This window comes from Polypterus senegalus, chromosome 13, assembly GCF_016835505.1.
Source record: "Polypterus senegalus isolate Bchr_013 chromosome 13, ASM1683550v1, whole genome shotgun sequence".
Classification (NCBI taxonomy): Eukaryota; Metazoa; Chordata; class Cladistia; order Polypteriformes; family Polypteridae; genus Polypterus; species Polypterus senegalus.
The window spans coordinates 100763658-100780700 of record NC_053166.1 but is presented as its reverse complement, the minus strand read 5'-3'; positions in this window follow the sequence as shown (position 1 = coordinate 100780700).

Sequence of the window (17043 nt, the reverse complement as noted above, 5' to 3'; positions counted from 1 at the left end):
GGAAACATAATGTTAATTTTCACTGTATGCAGATGACACCCAGTTATACCTTTCATTTAAATCAAATGAAGTTTCTCCGATGTTGTCTTTAATTAGTTGTGTTAGTGAATTAAAGGAATGGATGAATGAGAACTACTTGTCTTTAAATACAGATAAAACAGAGATGTTAATTGTTGGAGGGAATGACGCTGATCACAGCAATATTTTGTCGTCATTTAACTCAGTTGGAATCCCAATTAATTTTACTGAATCAGCCCGCAATCTAGGAGTTATCTTTGACTCTAGCATGTCATTTAAAGCGCATATTACAAAGTCGTCCAAAACATGTTTTTCCATCTTAAAAATGTTAGGAAATTAAGGGCTTTCTAAATAAACAGGATTGTGAGAAATTAATTCATGCATTTATCTCTAGTAGGATTGACTACTGCAATGCGGTGTTCACTGGCTGTTCAAACTGTTCTCTATACAGCCTCCAGTTAATCCAAAATGCCGCTGCAAGAATTATTACAAGAACAAGAAAATATGAACACATAACCCCAGTTCTTAAATCTTTACACTGGCTCCCAGTTAAGTTTAGGGCAGATTTCAAAATCCTCCTTTTAACATATAAAGCATTAAATGGCCAAGGTCCGCTTACTTGTCTGAACTTATCATGACTTACAAACCTGAGCACATTAAGATCTCAAGATGCCGGTCTGCTTAGGATTCCAAGGATTAATAAAATAACAGTGGGAGGTCGAGCTTTTAGTTACAGGGCCCCTAAACTGTGGAATGGTCTTCCTGCTTCCATAAGAGATGCCCCTTCAGTCTCAGCCTTTAAATCCCGGCTGAAGACTCACTACTTCAGTTTAGCATATCCTGACTAGAGCTGCTGATTAACTGTACATACTGCATCTCTGTTGTTAGTCATTAGCACTATAACATAAGTAACATGATAATTATATTTGAATACTAACCCTCACCTATTCTGTTTCTTTTCTCGGTACCCAAATGTGGCCATTGGTGCCACGGCCCACCTGCCAAGTTGTTTGCCTGCCTATGGTAAAGTCATCCCTGATGGAGGATCACAGGAATCATGGGAAAGAGGGGTCCTTTCATCGGAGCAACGTTTCAGCCGTGGCATGGCCAAATGGGGAGGCAGCTAGATTGATGAGGTCTCCAGGACTCTAAAAATATCCAAACCTAATTATGTCATATCATCTACTGTTAAACCGTACTTCTAAAATTTTATTATTATGCTGTATTAAGGAATTGTTCTGTTCTGTGTATTGTATTGTATTGACCCCCTACTTTTGACACCCACTGCACGCCCAACCTACCTGGAAAGGGGTCTCTCTTTGAACTGCCTTTCCCGAGGTTTCTTCCATTTTTCCTACAAGGTTTTATTGGGAGTTTTTCCTTGTCTTCTCAGAGAGTCAAGGCTGGGGGGCTGTCAAAAGGCAGGGCCTGTTAAAGCCCATTGCGGCACTTCCTGTGTGATTTTGGGCTACACAAAAATAAACTGTAATGTATTGTATTGTATATTGGAAGTCTGATGTATATAGATTGAACAAGACCAGAGGAAGTACAGTCCCTGCGGTGCCCCTGTATTGCTGAACACAATGTCAGACCTGCAGTTCCCAAGACACACATATTGAGGTCTGTCTGTCTCTCAGGTTTGAGTCTACTCCCATCTCAGTCAACTTGTCTCTAAGGAGCAGAGGTTGGATGGTGTTGAAGGTGCTAGAGAAGTCCAAAAACATAATTCTTACAGCACCACTGCCTCTGTCCAGGTGGGAGAGGGATCGGTGTGGCATATAGATGATGGCATTCACCACTCCCACCTTCTCCTGGTATGCGAACTGCAGAGGGTCGAGGCCGTGGCGGACCTGTGGCCTCAGGTGGTGAAGCAGCAGCCGCTCCGTGGTCTTCATCAGATGTAACGTCAGAGCAACAGGCCGGAAGTCATTCAGCTCACTAGGACGTGATACCTTTGGGACAGGGGTGCTCACATGGGCTGCTGTAATTGTGGGTGGGAATGCCTCACCTATGGTGGTATCAGCAGAAGGATGGTTGGAGGATGCAGTACTCCAAGGTGAGAGTGGGTTAGGGTGATCAAACCTATTAAAGAAGTTGTTCATTTGGTTTGCTCTCTCCACGTCTGTCTCGATGGCGGCACCCTGCTTCAAGCTGCAGCCAGTGATAATCTTTGTCCCATCCCACACTTTGTTCATGCTGTTGTTCTGCAACGTCTGCTCCAGCTTTCTCCTGTACTGCTCTTTCGCCGCACTGAGCTGGACTCGGAGTTCCTTCTGCACTTGAGCTCATGCTGATCACCACCTTTAAAAGCCCTTTTCTTCTGGTTCAAGGCCCTTGATGTCACTTGTAACCCATGGCTTGTTGTTAGCATAGCAGTGTACTTTTCTTACTGGAACTACAATGTCCATACAGAAGTTGATGTAATCAGTTGTGCATTCAACAGCCTCTTCAATGTTCTCACTATGTGACCCAAGCAATACATCTCAGTCTGTAGTTCCAAAGCAGTCTCTCAGAGCCTGCTCTGCCTCAGGGGACCACTTCCTGAATGAGCGTGTAGTTGTAGGTAGCGCCCTCACTCTTGGTTTGTATTGAGGCTGAAGCGCAGGCAGCAGGGTGGCGCTCTATGCGCCTTTAACGCGTTTGCATACAGTAGGTCGATAGTCCTGTTACCCCGAGTGTTACAATCCACATACTGGGAGAAAGCAGGTAATGTTTTGTCCAGCGTTACATGGTTAAAGTCTCCAGCGATTAGCACAAGTGCCTCAGGGTGCTGCGTTTGTAACTTAGCAACTGCGGAATGGATGCTGTCACTCGCCATCTCCGCGTTCGCTTGAGGGGGGATGTAAACAATAACAACAATCACGTGTCCAAACTCTCTGGGCAAGTAATAGGGCAGACTTATGGCCAACAGTTCGATGTCCCTGCAGCAATTGGAGATTTTAACGTTTACATGTCCTGAGTTGCACCACTTTGTTTTGACATAGAGAGCGAGTCCTCCTCCTTTCTTCTTTCCGCGGTGCTTGCGTCTCTGTCCGCGCTAACTGTGATAAACCCGGGTAGATCCACGTTAGCATCTGGGATGGTAGTTCTTAGCCACGTTTCACTAAAACACAGCAAGCTGCATTCTCTGTAGGTTCTCACATTTTTCACCAGCACAGCCAGTTCTTCGATCTTATTTGGTAGTGAGTTCACATTTCCCGGGATCACACAAGGCACCGATGGTTTATAACGCCATTTTCTCTCAAGTTGTCTCGATTTAATCTTATCTTTTATCTTTGCGCGGCTCTGCTGCCCGATATCGATCTTCTTACCTCGTCAGGTAAATAAGGAACCACACGGCATAAGCATTTCTTCTCAGTGCTTTAAGCTGACTACTTGAATAGGCGATTCTCGGAGTGTAAAGATCCATGTCGAATAGTAGAATAGTAAAAAGTGTCCAGGGAGCAATTCCACATAAAAGAAAGTGGTAGAAGTGATCAGTGAAATAGAGAAAAATAGAGATAAAAAGGTAAAAAGATAAAGTCATATACAGAGCTGCTGGAAAGGCTGCCACTGAAGCGGCGCCGGAAATACAATTTTGACAAGAAAAAGACAGACACACCTGGCCGAGACAGCACGACCTTGGACATGCTGAGTCTGGACTTTAAGAACATTTCTGTTAAGTCTATTTGAATGGCGGTACAAAATTGGTTCTGATTTTATTTTATTTTAACTTGACAGATTACATGCAGAGAGCCCAAGTATTATACAAAAGAAGTGCTTTCAGCAACTTTGAAAGGTCTTATCAATAAAAAGAAAGATGAAATTTGCGACATTGAAAGCCTTATTGAAAGGATGTCTGCCTTAGTGATGTGTTTCCTTTTTTCAGACAGAAGGGCCAATTTAAAAACCCTAACGGCTATTTCACGTGTGACTAGATGTATCTATAGATTAATAGGGAATACTATTCCTGTAATGACACGTGGTACGTTTTTGTGTCTTTTAAGATGTGTGGCTTATATCTGCTCCAACAGTAATGACGATTCTGTTGAGAAAGCTGTCCAGTTGGCTTCTGAAATAATGTCCAGAATTCTATGTTGTGCTGATATCCCGTCAGGAATATGTATGTATCATGTGGGAATATAACTTTTTTCTTTTTTCCCCATATTAGACTGACTTTAAGATGGCGGTGAGGTCTTTAAACACGGTGTAAAAGCATGTTCAACTTCAAATCTGAAGTCTCAAGACCTGTGTGTAATTTCCCAAACACCTGTCAGCCATCGCAGTCACAGAGCCGGATTGATTTTAATGAAGCATTGTGTAAAGTCTGTTGTAGCTTACGTGGTCAGTAGTTGTGTAAGAGATGTATTAACGGGGTCTTGTTTAGCATGCCGTTTGGGTGACGAATCTCAGGATGGGCACACTTGTCTTTTACTAGAATCTGATTCTGAGGAGATGCACCCTTGTGTTTCCAGCATCTGTCGACAGATCAGTATTAAAAGATTAATACAAACGGTGTTTTCTATGATTAAATCATTTTGAGGGTTAAGAATTGTGAAACCGACAAAAAATCATATTCTCAACTGTCTGAAGCAGTTTGTTGCTGAAGTAAACACTTTTCAGCTTATACAAAAGATGCAATGTGCAACAAAACCCAAGATTCGAACAGCAGCTTTTGAACTTGTCTCTAATCACCATTACAGTTATTTTTTAAAGCCAAAATCGATTTACAGAAACTTAAGCAAATTGCTTTATCCATGCTAAACAAGACCTGTTTGTGTTGTATTTTCTGTCGGCTAACTGTTTGTGTTTTGTTTCTGTTGTCAGAGGAATCAAGACTCGGAAGCTAGAACAAGGGAAACCAGGTCCCTGCCCAGCGTGACAGTAATACATCCTATAGAAGGTTTTCTCCTTATATTATATCTGCTAGAAAAAGATTCATCATGACCACAATTGGTCGCTCAGTCGTCTGGGCTTATGTGTTTAGCTCTGTTGAACATTTAGGGGAAAAATGTGCCGAATGTCAAGAGAACAAATACATACCAGATGGACACATTTGTAGTATTTGGTTCTCTAAACCATTTATTGCATATAAACATAATTTATTTATGCTCAAAAGGGCTAGAAGAGATAGACTTGTGTCCTGTATGCGTGCTTTGTTAAAAATGTACAATCTCCCTTGTTTTCGTAAGGCTATCAAGATTGATGTGGATGATATTATAGCTGAATTTGAGCATTGATGCATACGCAAAACTGATTCAGCCTGTGAAGACCAGCTTTATGTGGTCGGCTCTGTTCCAAACAGAGAAAATAGGCTTGCATAATTTAGTGAAATATAAATATATAAAGTATGTGCTGGCTTAAACATTTTTATTTTAGGTGTATTACCGACTCACTGATGGGTTTGGACCTGGTTTTGAATTTTCATTTATGCATACATTATATGTATACATTTTCTTGTGTTTTTGTTTCTTTTCAAGTGAATTGCAAATCTGTATACAATTAAGCTTGTGTGATTATTTTACGGCTGTTTCTCCAGCTTTTATTCATGCTTTAAACAATTTTAATGTATAGCAAACAATTTGTATCTCAAAGTGAAGACCAGATCTTATTTTGCTATGTTTGGAATTTTGCTTCAATAAAACTTGTTGTTTTTAACACACTTTGGCATCTTTTTTTTGAATCATTGAATAAAATTTGTTGTTTTAAAACACTTTTGGTATCTGAAATATGCCTTGCTTTATAAAGGGCATGGGTTTTTACATGGTGGGCAAGGTAATGGGATGCCCCTGGGTGTGTTTGAGATGCACTGCCAGGTTCCTTGGGTGTGTCATAGATTCTCTCTAAAACCTTTTCTTGTACATCCACTCTGAAAGTTATTGTTTTAAACACTTGGGCATCTACCATATGCCTTGCTTTATAAAGGGCATGGGTTTTTACATGGTGGGCAAGGTAACGGGATGCCCCTGGGTGTGTTTGAGATGCACTGCCAGGTTCCTTGGGGGTGTAATAGATTCTCTCTAAAGTTTTCTTGTACATCCTCTCGCCAGGGTCTGTCAATCACGCTCTCTGTACTCTCTGTACACACCCTGGGCCCTGCAAGCAGATAGGAGCAGGATGTCTGCTCCGCCCCATTGATGACTTACCTTTTATGACACCTTACAGGCTCCCAAAGGTCCGTCTCAGATCACAAAGATGATCAGCCCCCAGTTTAGCATCAAGGCTAAGATCGGCCGACCATTTTCCTTATGCACGATTGACAAAAGGTCAGATGCCGGTCAAACCACGCACCCGACAACAGGCAGAGATCAGAGCGCGGGGGGAAATGCCCATTAACCAGGTGGCAGCAGGTGGGTACCGGAAATGCCAGGGGGGCGGGACATACACCTGTCAAAATCTGATGATGTATAATAGTGACGCCCCTATACTACTCAGGTGTAATTATTAATAGTGCTACAACTTGCCATACTGTGTCCACAACCAGAGTGAATGAAATAATATTCATTTCAAATTGAGAGAGAGAGAGTGCTCACATATTTTATTAAAATGTCTGCCTTCTGTCCCTGCTCCACAATAACTCCTAGAGCTCTTTACCTACCAGACAGACTTAACAAATATGTGACACCTATCTTTCTTCCTGCTTTGGTGCTCATGTAACAAAGACCCTAAAAACTTCCCAGCTGTTAGTGTGAATCACAACAGGCCTTTCAGTATGTCCTTCTTAATATCAAAGCAACAGCTTTCAACTCAGCTCACTAGCTACATTTTTCACCCCTTTGTTCTACATGCTGAGTGCCAGAAACTGGATGGTAAGCCACTGCCTTCCATTTTCTTATTCTCCAATATGAACGTACTGCTTGTAACTTCAATAAGAATTTCAATCCAACTAACTGCTAAAATGGCCATTCCAATCCATTCACTTTTTAATTCAAATACATTCAAAAGCTTTCATATACATACACTTGCTTTGCTTTCATCTCCTGTATCTCTTTCTTTAATTCACTTAGTTTTCTGTCACATTATTCTACTCATGCCCTGCAGTCTACAATGGCTATACAAATCCACCTGTTGCTCCACATTCAATGTCTAAATCAAATTCTCTCTTAGCACTGGTTATTTTTACCAAAAGTTATGGATTAACTATTGGCATAACATATTTTTAAATACTGGATACAGAGAATGCAGTTCAGCAGAGAATAATGGAAGAAAACACTTAACTCTTTTCCCTTTCTTTCACTTACAGTTTGGCACTGGCTGGTTTTATACTGCCATTTTTCATACCAATTGTTGTATTTGACCATCACTAAACAAATGCACACCATATTGTCACTTATACTTTCCTTTATTACCACATACAAGTAACCCTCACATTATAGCAGCTTTCCTTGTGCACTGCCTCTCCAATAGACAGTACATTTTGTTTTCTCTGCAGCACTAATCAACATCAATGCTACTTCAGTGCTAAATGTAAATCAAAGTTAAAAATGTGCTTTTTCCTTAAAACAACGGTCAGTTTGTGCAGGTCTACACTCTCACTCCGCTTATCTCAGTTGCAGGGATCATCTTTAAAACGCTGGCCTCAGGGTTTCTTTCCTCCCCTCGCAGAGACCTGAAACTGCTCCTCCCCGCTGTTGTCTGCTGCTGCAAGCCTCGCCTCGCTACTATAAAACACCTCTGCCTGACTGCCTCCTGTCTCAGCTGCAATCTGCTCAGCTATAAACTGCGCTCTGTTGTGCAGCGTAACAGCTGCTTGTCCTTGCCTATCAACAAAAGCGGCTCTCTTATCAGCAAGCAGATATGAGAGTGCAGCGATCTGCGACAAACTAAGTTCTCCTGCATTTATCTCCTGTTTCTCAGGGTCAAAAGATCCCGAAATCAAAGCACACACTTTAACACTGAGCGATCGTTGCTTAATCTGTATGGCATTCTCTATGACATTGTATGACATTGCTACTGCTAGCTGCTCGAGACTTTTTGGCCATCTATTTCTTATCTCTTTTGCCTCCTCATCTAACTGCTTTATAATAATTAACAATACACAACCTGTCTGACCAGCAGACAAGTGTATGTTTACTACTTCAGCCGCCTTTGCCTCCACTTTATGCAGAGACGGCTTCTCTGCGCCTTTGAGTAGCGCAACTGCTGCACCTGACTCTGCCTCCTCGAGGAAAGCACAACGGCCTGCGATTCTTCACTCTCTACAACCGCTGCTGTTAACGTTGCGGCTGCTGCCTCCGTTTTTAGCGGAGAAAACACAGCTGTAACAGCTGATTCTACCATATACTGTACCTAAAAAACTTTACAAATGCTGTTGATGCATGCTGACATGTGCCGGTTGTATGCCAGCGTGCGAATACAGTATATTTGCCGCCTGTGGGCGATCCATCCCTGTCTTTGAAAAATGAAACCAAACACACAAAAATGCAACATATGATTACTCTGTTAACTCTACCGCAGCACCAAAATGTATTATCGTGGTATTTCCCTCTACTTCCCCTTTTACCTGTTTCCTCAAGGGTAAGTGTTCTCGTCTAGTTCGTTATCGGGTTGGTCTACTGTTGCACTTTAAGATGAACACACACACACATAGATAAACATACACACAGACCCTAACCACAACAGTGCCCTATGAATGACACACACACGCTGATTAACCCTTAGCACTTTAAACCATACAACTGCTATAGGAATAACAGCCTGTCATTCAGCACTTCAAGAGACTTACTTATTTTCGCCATTGACAACAATACGATGTTTTAGTGATATCTCAGACCTAAATATTACTTTTGGTCTACAAGAATACATTTAAACATACAAAGACTCAGCACTCTTGACTATAGGCCATTCATCAGCCAAGAATACCTTCTTTCTCGTATTTGTCCGTTCTGTTGAGTAAGCCTTACTCTCAGCCTTATAAACCTCGTAGCACAGAAATAATGGCAAAAATCTGGCTGTCACCAGGTGCTCAAAGAAATCTAACTTATTACTTCAATCACTCTAGACATTAAGACAAAGCATTGAAAGTTAAAAGCAGCATATTATTTATTACAAGAATAATAATAATACCACAAGAACAAAGAATACTAGAAAATAGGTACTGATAGGAAAGTCTGAATATAGTCTTTAGAAAAGCTTACAAAAAAGTTACAGATGACAAGGATGAATGTCCCAGGGAGACGTTTGATTTAGCAATTGATGTTCATGATGCCTTTCTGACGACTAGGGCTCGTCCGTTCCTCCTCTTCTTCTCCTTCTTCTTCTTTGCTTCTCCTCGCTTCTTTTGCTCTCTCTTGCTTTTCAAACCAAGGCATATTTATTATGAAATGTCATGCCTTGGTTTCACAACACATGCACCTGATTGGCTGGCTGTCAAAATGATTGATGAATTAATTCACTGTCCGTTTTCCCACACAACAAAACCTTTGATGTACTCTGAGGTATCATTAGTTCTTCCTGTCCCAGGCTGTAAACCAAACTGTTGTTCCAGATGTCCATCCATAAAGTAATCAATAGCCTGAGGTATGAGCTCAGCATTCTTTCCCAGGCTGTAAACCAAACTATTGTTCCAGATGTCCATCCATAAAGTAATCAATAGCCTGAGGTATCAGCTCAGAATTCTTTCTAAGCTATGAACAAGTGTTATAAAAGTAAGGTGTAAGGGAAGAAACCTGCTTTAATTTGTCTTAGTTCATTTGTTGTCTTGTCTTGAACAAAATATAATGGAAACCAAAATGTACAGATTTTATACACCATAACAAAGGGGTCTAAGACTTCTACAGCAAGTCAATTAAAATTAGTTCAAAAAGAAGTTAATTAGCTTCAAAAACAGGACACTCATTAAGAAAAGGGTTAGAATGAAAACCTGATGTTTCTAGTCCATCTGAGTCTTTAGATATTTAAAAAAGTAAGGAACAATGTCTGTATGTAATTTGTACTATTAATCAAAATTTATCACATGATTATTATTATTATTATTATTATTATTATTATTATTATTATTATTATTATTACCAGTTAAAAGTCAGTGCAATTTAACTTTTCTTGGTTATCCATCCATCCATCATCCAACCCACTATATCCTAACTACAGGGTCACGGGGGTCTGCTGGAACCAAGGCAGGAAACAAACCCTGGGCAGGGCGCCAGCCCATCGCAGGGCACGCACGCACATACACACACACACTAGAGATAATTTAGAATCACCAAGGTACCTAACCTACATGTCTTTGGACTGTGGGAGGAAACTGGAGTACCCGGAGGAAACCCATGCAGATGTGGGGAGAACATGCAACCTTCACCAGGGAGGACCCAGGAAGCAAACCTGGGTCTCTAACTCTGAAGCAGCAGCGCTACCCACTGCGCCACCATGCTGCCCGTTTTCTTGATTATTGATTTTAATAACTGAGTGAATAATAAGAGTTTAACATAAAGGGAAATTTTTTAACTATGAAGAATGGTAGTAAACTTGAGGGACAGTCAAGTGTTTTGGGAACAGAGACACTCAGGACAAAATGTCTAAATCTATTGCTATAAAGTGAAGATAGTTTAAACTAGAAGTCTCTTGATATAAGCAAAATTTACCATTTGTTTGAGTATTGTTTTTCATGAAGAATGTAAATTCTGTTGTGTAATAGTAATTGATACAGAAGGATAGAACAAATATGAATATTGATATATTAGGAATTTTGCATTAGGATTAGATACAACATTGGGACATAAGTGGTATGATGCTGGGTTTTAATGTTTAAATGTGCTAAATTAGATACAGGGTATAGTGCAAACCTCCTTCTCAGAAAGTATAGTCTGCTCTGACCTTTCTTACATAGAGCATCAGTATTGGCAGTCCAGTCCAATTTGTCATCCAGCTGCACTGCCAGATATTTATAGGTCTGCACCCTCTGCACACAGTCACCTCTGATGATCACAGGGTCCATGAGGGGCCTAGGCCTCCTAAAATCCACAACCAGCTCCTTGGTCTTGCTGGTGTTAAGGTGTAAGTGGTTTGAGTCGCACCATTTAACAAAGTCTTTGATTAACTTTCTGTACCTCCCCTGCCCACACCTGATGCAGCCCACAATAACAGTGTCATCAGCAAACTTTTGCATGTGGCAAGACTCCAGTAGAAATAACCGGCAGTGAGAAATTAAAGTCGATCGCTCAGCGGGTGGTGGAAACTTAAAGCGGCGGTGATTCAGCTGAACACGGAAAGCGCAAGCACCTATAAAACGGCAAAGATGACTTCAACATTTAATGTAAGTTCTATCTGCTCTCTGCCCATCGAGGGCACGTTTATATGTTGTGTGTCCTGCAGTATGTACAGCTCAGGTTTTCCGGCCGACAGTGCAGATAGCTTCACCTGCCAAAAATGTTTAGTTAATTTAGAGTTGGTCGGGAAAATACGCGAATTGGAGGACCGTTAGGAATCTGATAGCGATTAGGCAAACCGAAAATTGGATCGACTCGGTTTGTTTAGACAATTCGGCTACATCTGATTCGCTTCAGTCTCTCCAGGTCCCACTGTAGTCAGTGCGAGGCCGAAATCAGCAGCACCAATTAGACGGGGGTCTAAGAATCCAAAATTTAGTCCCCCAGCACCCAGGTCACCAATTCGGACCCAGAACAGCTTCTCAGCTCTCCGCAGCACGCCTGTGGAAACTGAGAATAATAAAGTGCTCATAATTGGCGATTCCATAGTGCGGAATGTTAGAATTCCAAACTATGTTAAACCAGCAGTTAATGTTAAGTGCCTTGCAGGGGCCAAGATTTCTGGCATAAAGGCCGCATTGGACCGTGTTGCCGACGATGAAGTATCTACCTTATTGCTGCATGTCGGCACTAATGATATTTATTTACAGCAATCTGAGGTATTAAAGCGGAACTTCATCTCTATGCACCAAAACGAAAACAAAATGTCGGAATTTAATTGTATCTGGTCCCTTACCAAGATTATATAGAGGGGATGTGATTTATAGCAGATTGCATTCCTTTCACTGCTGGCTAGAAACCTGGTGTGCAAATAAAAGCATAGCATTTGTGAACAATTGGGATGATTTTTGGGAAAGGCCTGGATTTTTCAGAAGAGATGGTCTTCATCCTAACTGGAGGGATCTTATGTATTATCCCAAAATATGGCAGCAAAACTGCCTGGTTGACTGATTAGAGCACCATCCAGGCCGCAGTCATGTGATCTTAAATCACAGGCTGTTGTTTATCCCACCTGTTATTTTCCTGAAGCTGTTACCCATAATCCCTGTTGTGGGGCATCCAGTAAATTTAGTCTTGATACAAACCATAAATTAATTGATAACCAAAAATAAGGTGTATAATTAGACCAAGGGATAAAACCAGACACTCCACCAGGGGCATCTGTAATAGAAATTTAATTCAAATTAAAACAAAAATATATCAGCAGTTCAGAAAGAACCATGCAGTTTTAAATGCTGTTTATTGAACATTCGCTCTCTTGGCACTAAAGCTGTTTTGGTAAATGATATAATATTAAGTACAAAATCTGATCTGTGTCTTCTTACTGAAACCTGGCTTAGTAAATGTGACACTGTTCTCCTAGCTGAGGCGTCACCAGATGGATACTCGTTCCTTCATAAGTCTAGAGATTCTGGTCGAGGAGGAGGCCTTGGAATAATTCATTGTAACAAAATGCAAATCACTCCTAAAAATTTAGGCAACTTTACATCCTTTGAGGCATTCATTTTAAATATTAAAACAGATTCCAACACAATTATAGTGCTAGTCTACAGACCACCAGGGCCATATTCATTGTTCATGACTGAATTTAGCAACCTTCTGTCTGATTTGGCTATAAATTATGATCACGCAGTTCTGATGGGGATTTTAATGTACACATTGATGTGGAAACTGACACTTTTAGCAAATGTTTTACTTATTTGTTAAATTCAGTAGGATTTTGTCAGATTGTCAAAGGTCCAACTCATAATCATAACCATACATTAGATTTAATTATAACTTACAAAGTTGAAATTCAAAATTTAAATATTACTCCATTAAATGTAGTTATTTCCGATCACTTCTTAATTACGTTTGATTTAGTTCTGCCCATGCCAGCGCACTCGCAGATTAAAACAAAGACAGTCGACATCTAGATTGTAATTCTGCTTCAAAATTTATAGATACCTTGAGTAAGTCGAGTGTAATTGTGGAAAACCATTTAGATCAGTTAACATCAAATGTAAACGTGGAAAACAATTTAGATCAGCTAATATCACATTATAATGTGACCTTGAGAGATGCTCTGGACACAGTGGCTCCCCTAAAACAAAAGTGATCAAAGCACATAGAAACTCTCCCTGGTTTAATGAAAATACTCGAGCTCTTAAATTAGAGTGTCGAAAACTGGAGCGCAGATGGAGAACAACAAAGCTACATGTCTTTCAAATTGCATGGACAGAGAGTGTTAATAAATATAAAAAGGCCCTCTTTAAAGCTCGCTCAGAATACTATTCTACATTAATAGATAGCAATAATAAAAATCCTAGGGTACTTTTTAGAGCAGTGGCTAAATTAACAAATGGGAATTCAGATCAACAGTGCAAAATACCAACAGATATTAGCAGTACAGACTTTATGAACTTCTTCAATGAGAAAATTAAAAATATAAGATCCCAGATCTCAGCATCACAGTACAAACCAAATACTAGCTTAGCAGACCCTGTGCACATTGCATTCAGCACTTTAATAATTTTAATCCTGTAACTCACCAGGAAGTCTTAACTTTAATTACTAAAATGAAGCCCACTACTTGTTCCCTAGATCCAGTGCCAACAAAACTAGTAAAAGTGCAATGGATGTTCTTGCAGCCCTATTCTAACCATTATCAATAGTTCATTACTGCATGGCACAGTACCTGATGCACTAAAAGTGTCAGTCATTAAACCTTTACTTAAAAAGTCAGACCTAGACCCACACATACTAAATAACTATAGGCCTATTTCAAATTTACCATTTCTCTCTAAAATACTAGAAAGTAGTCGCCAGTCAGCTTCAGTCACACCTTACATTACAATTTATTTGAGAAATTCCAGTCTGGCTTTCGCACTGGTCATAGTACAGAAACGGCACTAACACGGGTTGTAAATGACATTCTGATATCCTCTGATGAAGGAAATTCCACTGTAATTATGTTGTTGGACTTAAGTGCAGCATTTGACACCATTGACCATTCTATTTTACTGCACAGGCTAGAAAACGATGTTGGGCTTACAGGCCCGTGCTCGCTTGGTTCAGTTCTTATTTATCAAATCGATTCCAGTATGTACAGAAATGTGCAGACAGTACTCCATCATTATACACAGAAGTTCAATATGGTGTCCCAGGGCTCAGTACTGGGACCTTTACTGTTTTCACTTTACATGCTTCCACTGGGATCTCTCATTAGGAAACATAATGTTAATTTTCACTCGTATGCAGATGACACCCAGTTATACCTTTCATTTAAATCAAATGAAGTTTCTCCGATGTTGTCTTTAATTAGTTGTGTTAGTGAATTAAAGGAATGGATGAATGAGAACTACTTGTCTTTAAATACAGATAAAACAGAGATGTTAATTGTTGGAGGGAATGACGCTGATCACAGCAATATTTTGTCGTCATTTAACTCAGTTGGAATCCCAATTAATTTTACTGAATCAGCCCGCAATCTAGGAGTTATCTTTGACTCTAGCATGTCATTTAAAGCATATTACAAAGTCGTCCAAAACATGTTTTTCCATCTTAAAAATGTTAGGAAATTAAGGCTTTCTAAATAAACAGGATTGTGAGAAATTAATTCATGCATTTATCTCTAGTAGGATTGACTACTGCAATGCGGTGTTCACTGGCTGTTCAAACTGTTCTCTATACAGCCTCCAGTTAATCCAAAATGCGCTGCAAGAATTATTACAAGAACAAGAAAATATGAACACATAACCCCAGTTCTTAAATCTTTACACTGGCTCCCAGTTAAGTTTAGGGCAGATTTCAAAATCCTCCTTTTAACATATAAAGCATTAAATGGCCAAGGTCCGCTTACTTGTCTGAACTTATCATGACTTACAAACCTGAGCACATTAAGATCTCAAGATGCCGGTCTGCTTAGGATTCCAAGGATTAATAAAATAACAGTGGGAGGTCGAGCTTTTAGTTACAGGGCCCCTAAACTGTGGAATGGTCTTCCTGCTTCCATAAGAGATGCCCCTTCAGTCTCAGCCTTTAAATCCCGGCTGAAGACTCACTACTTCAGTTTAGCATATCCTGACTAGAGCTGCTGATTAACTGTACATACTGCATCTCTGTTGTTAGTCATTAGCACTATAACATAAGTAACATGATAATTATATTTGAATACTAACCCTCACCTATTCTGTTTCTTTTCTCGGTACCCAAATGTGGCCATTGGTGCCACGCCCACCTGCCAAGTTGTTTGCCTGCCTATGGTAAAGTCATCCCTGATGGAGGATCACAGGAATCATGGGAAAGAGGGTCCTTTCATCGGAGCAACGTTTCAGCCGTGGCATGGCCAAATGGGGAGGCAGCTAGATTGATGAGGTCTCCAGGACTCTAAAAATATCCAAACCTAATTATGTCATATCATCTACTGTTAAACCGTACTTCTAAAATTTTTATTATTATGCTGTATTAAGGAATTGTTCTGTTCTGTGTATTGTATTGTATTGACCCCTACTTTTGACACCCACTGCACGCCCAACCTACCTGGAAAGGGGTCTCTCTTTGAACTGCCTTTCCGAGGTTTCTTCCATTTTCCCTACAAGGTTTTATTGGGAGTTTTTCCTTGTCTTCTCAGAGAGTCAAGGCTGGGGGGCTGTCAAAGGCAGGGCCTGTTAAAGCCCATTGCGGCACTTCCTGTGTGATTTTGGGCTACACAAAAATAAACTGTAATGTATTGTATTGTATATTGGAAGTCTGATGTATATAGATTGAACAAGACCAGAGGAAGTACAGTCCCCTGCGGTGCCCCTGTATTGCTGAACACAATGTCAGACCTGCAGTTCCCAAGACACACATATTGAGGTCTGTCTGTCTCTCAGGTTTGAGTCTACTCCCATCTCAGTCAACTTGTCTCTAAGGAGCAGAGGTTGGATGGTGTTGAAGGTGCTAGAGAAGTCCAAAAACATAATTCTTACAGCACCACTGCCTCTGTCCAGGTGGGAGAGGGATCGGTGTGGCATATAGATGATGGCATTCACCACTCCCACCTTCTCCTGGTATGCGAACTGCAGAGGGTCGAGGCCGTGGCGGACCTGTGGCCTCAGGTGGTGAAGCAGCAGCCGCTCCGTGGTCTTCATCAGATGTAACGTCAGAGCAACAGGCCGGAAGTCATTCAGCTCACTAGGACGTGATACCTTTGGGACAGGGGTGCTCACATGGGCTGCTGTAATTGTGGGTGGGAATGCCTCACCTATGGTGGTATCAGCAGAAGGATGGTTGGAGGATGCAGTACTCCAAGGTGAGAGTGGGTTAGGGTGATCAAACCTATTAAAGAAGTTGTTCATTTGGTTTGCTCTCTCCACGTCTGTCTCGATGGCGGCACCCTGCTTCAAGCTGCAGCCAGTGATAATCTTTGTCCCATCCCACACTTTGTTCATGCTGTTGTTCTGCAACGTCTGCTCCAGCTTTCTCCTGTACTGCTCTTTCGCCGCACTGAGCTGGACTCGGAGTTCCTTCTGCACTTGAGCTCATGCTGATCACCACCTTTAAAAGCCCTTTTCTTCTGGTTCAAAAGGCCCTTGATGTCACTTGTAACCCATGGCTTGTTGTTAGCATAGCAGTGTACTTTTCTTACTGGAACTACAATGTCCATACAGAAGTTGATGTAATCAGTTGTGCATTCAACAGCCTCTTCAATGTTCTCACTATGTGACCCAAGCAATACATCTCAGTCTGTAGTTCCAAAGCAGTCTCTCAGAGCCTGCTCTGCCTCAGGGGACCACTTCCTGAATGAGCGTGTAGTTGTAGGTAGCGCCCTCACTCTTGGTTTGTATTGAGGCTGAAGCGCAGGCAGCAGGGTGGCGCT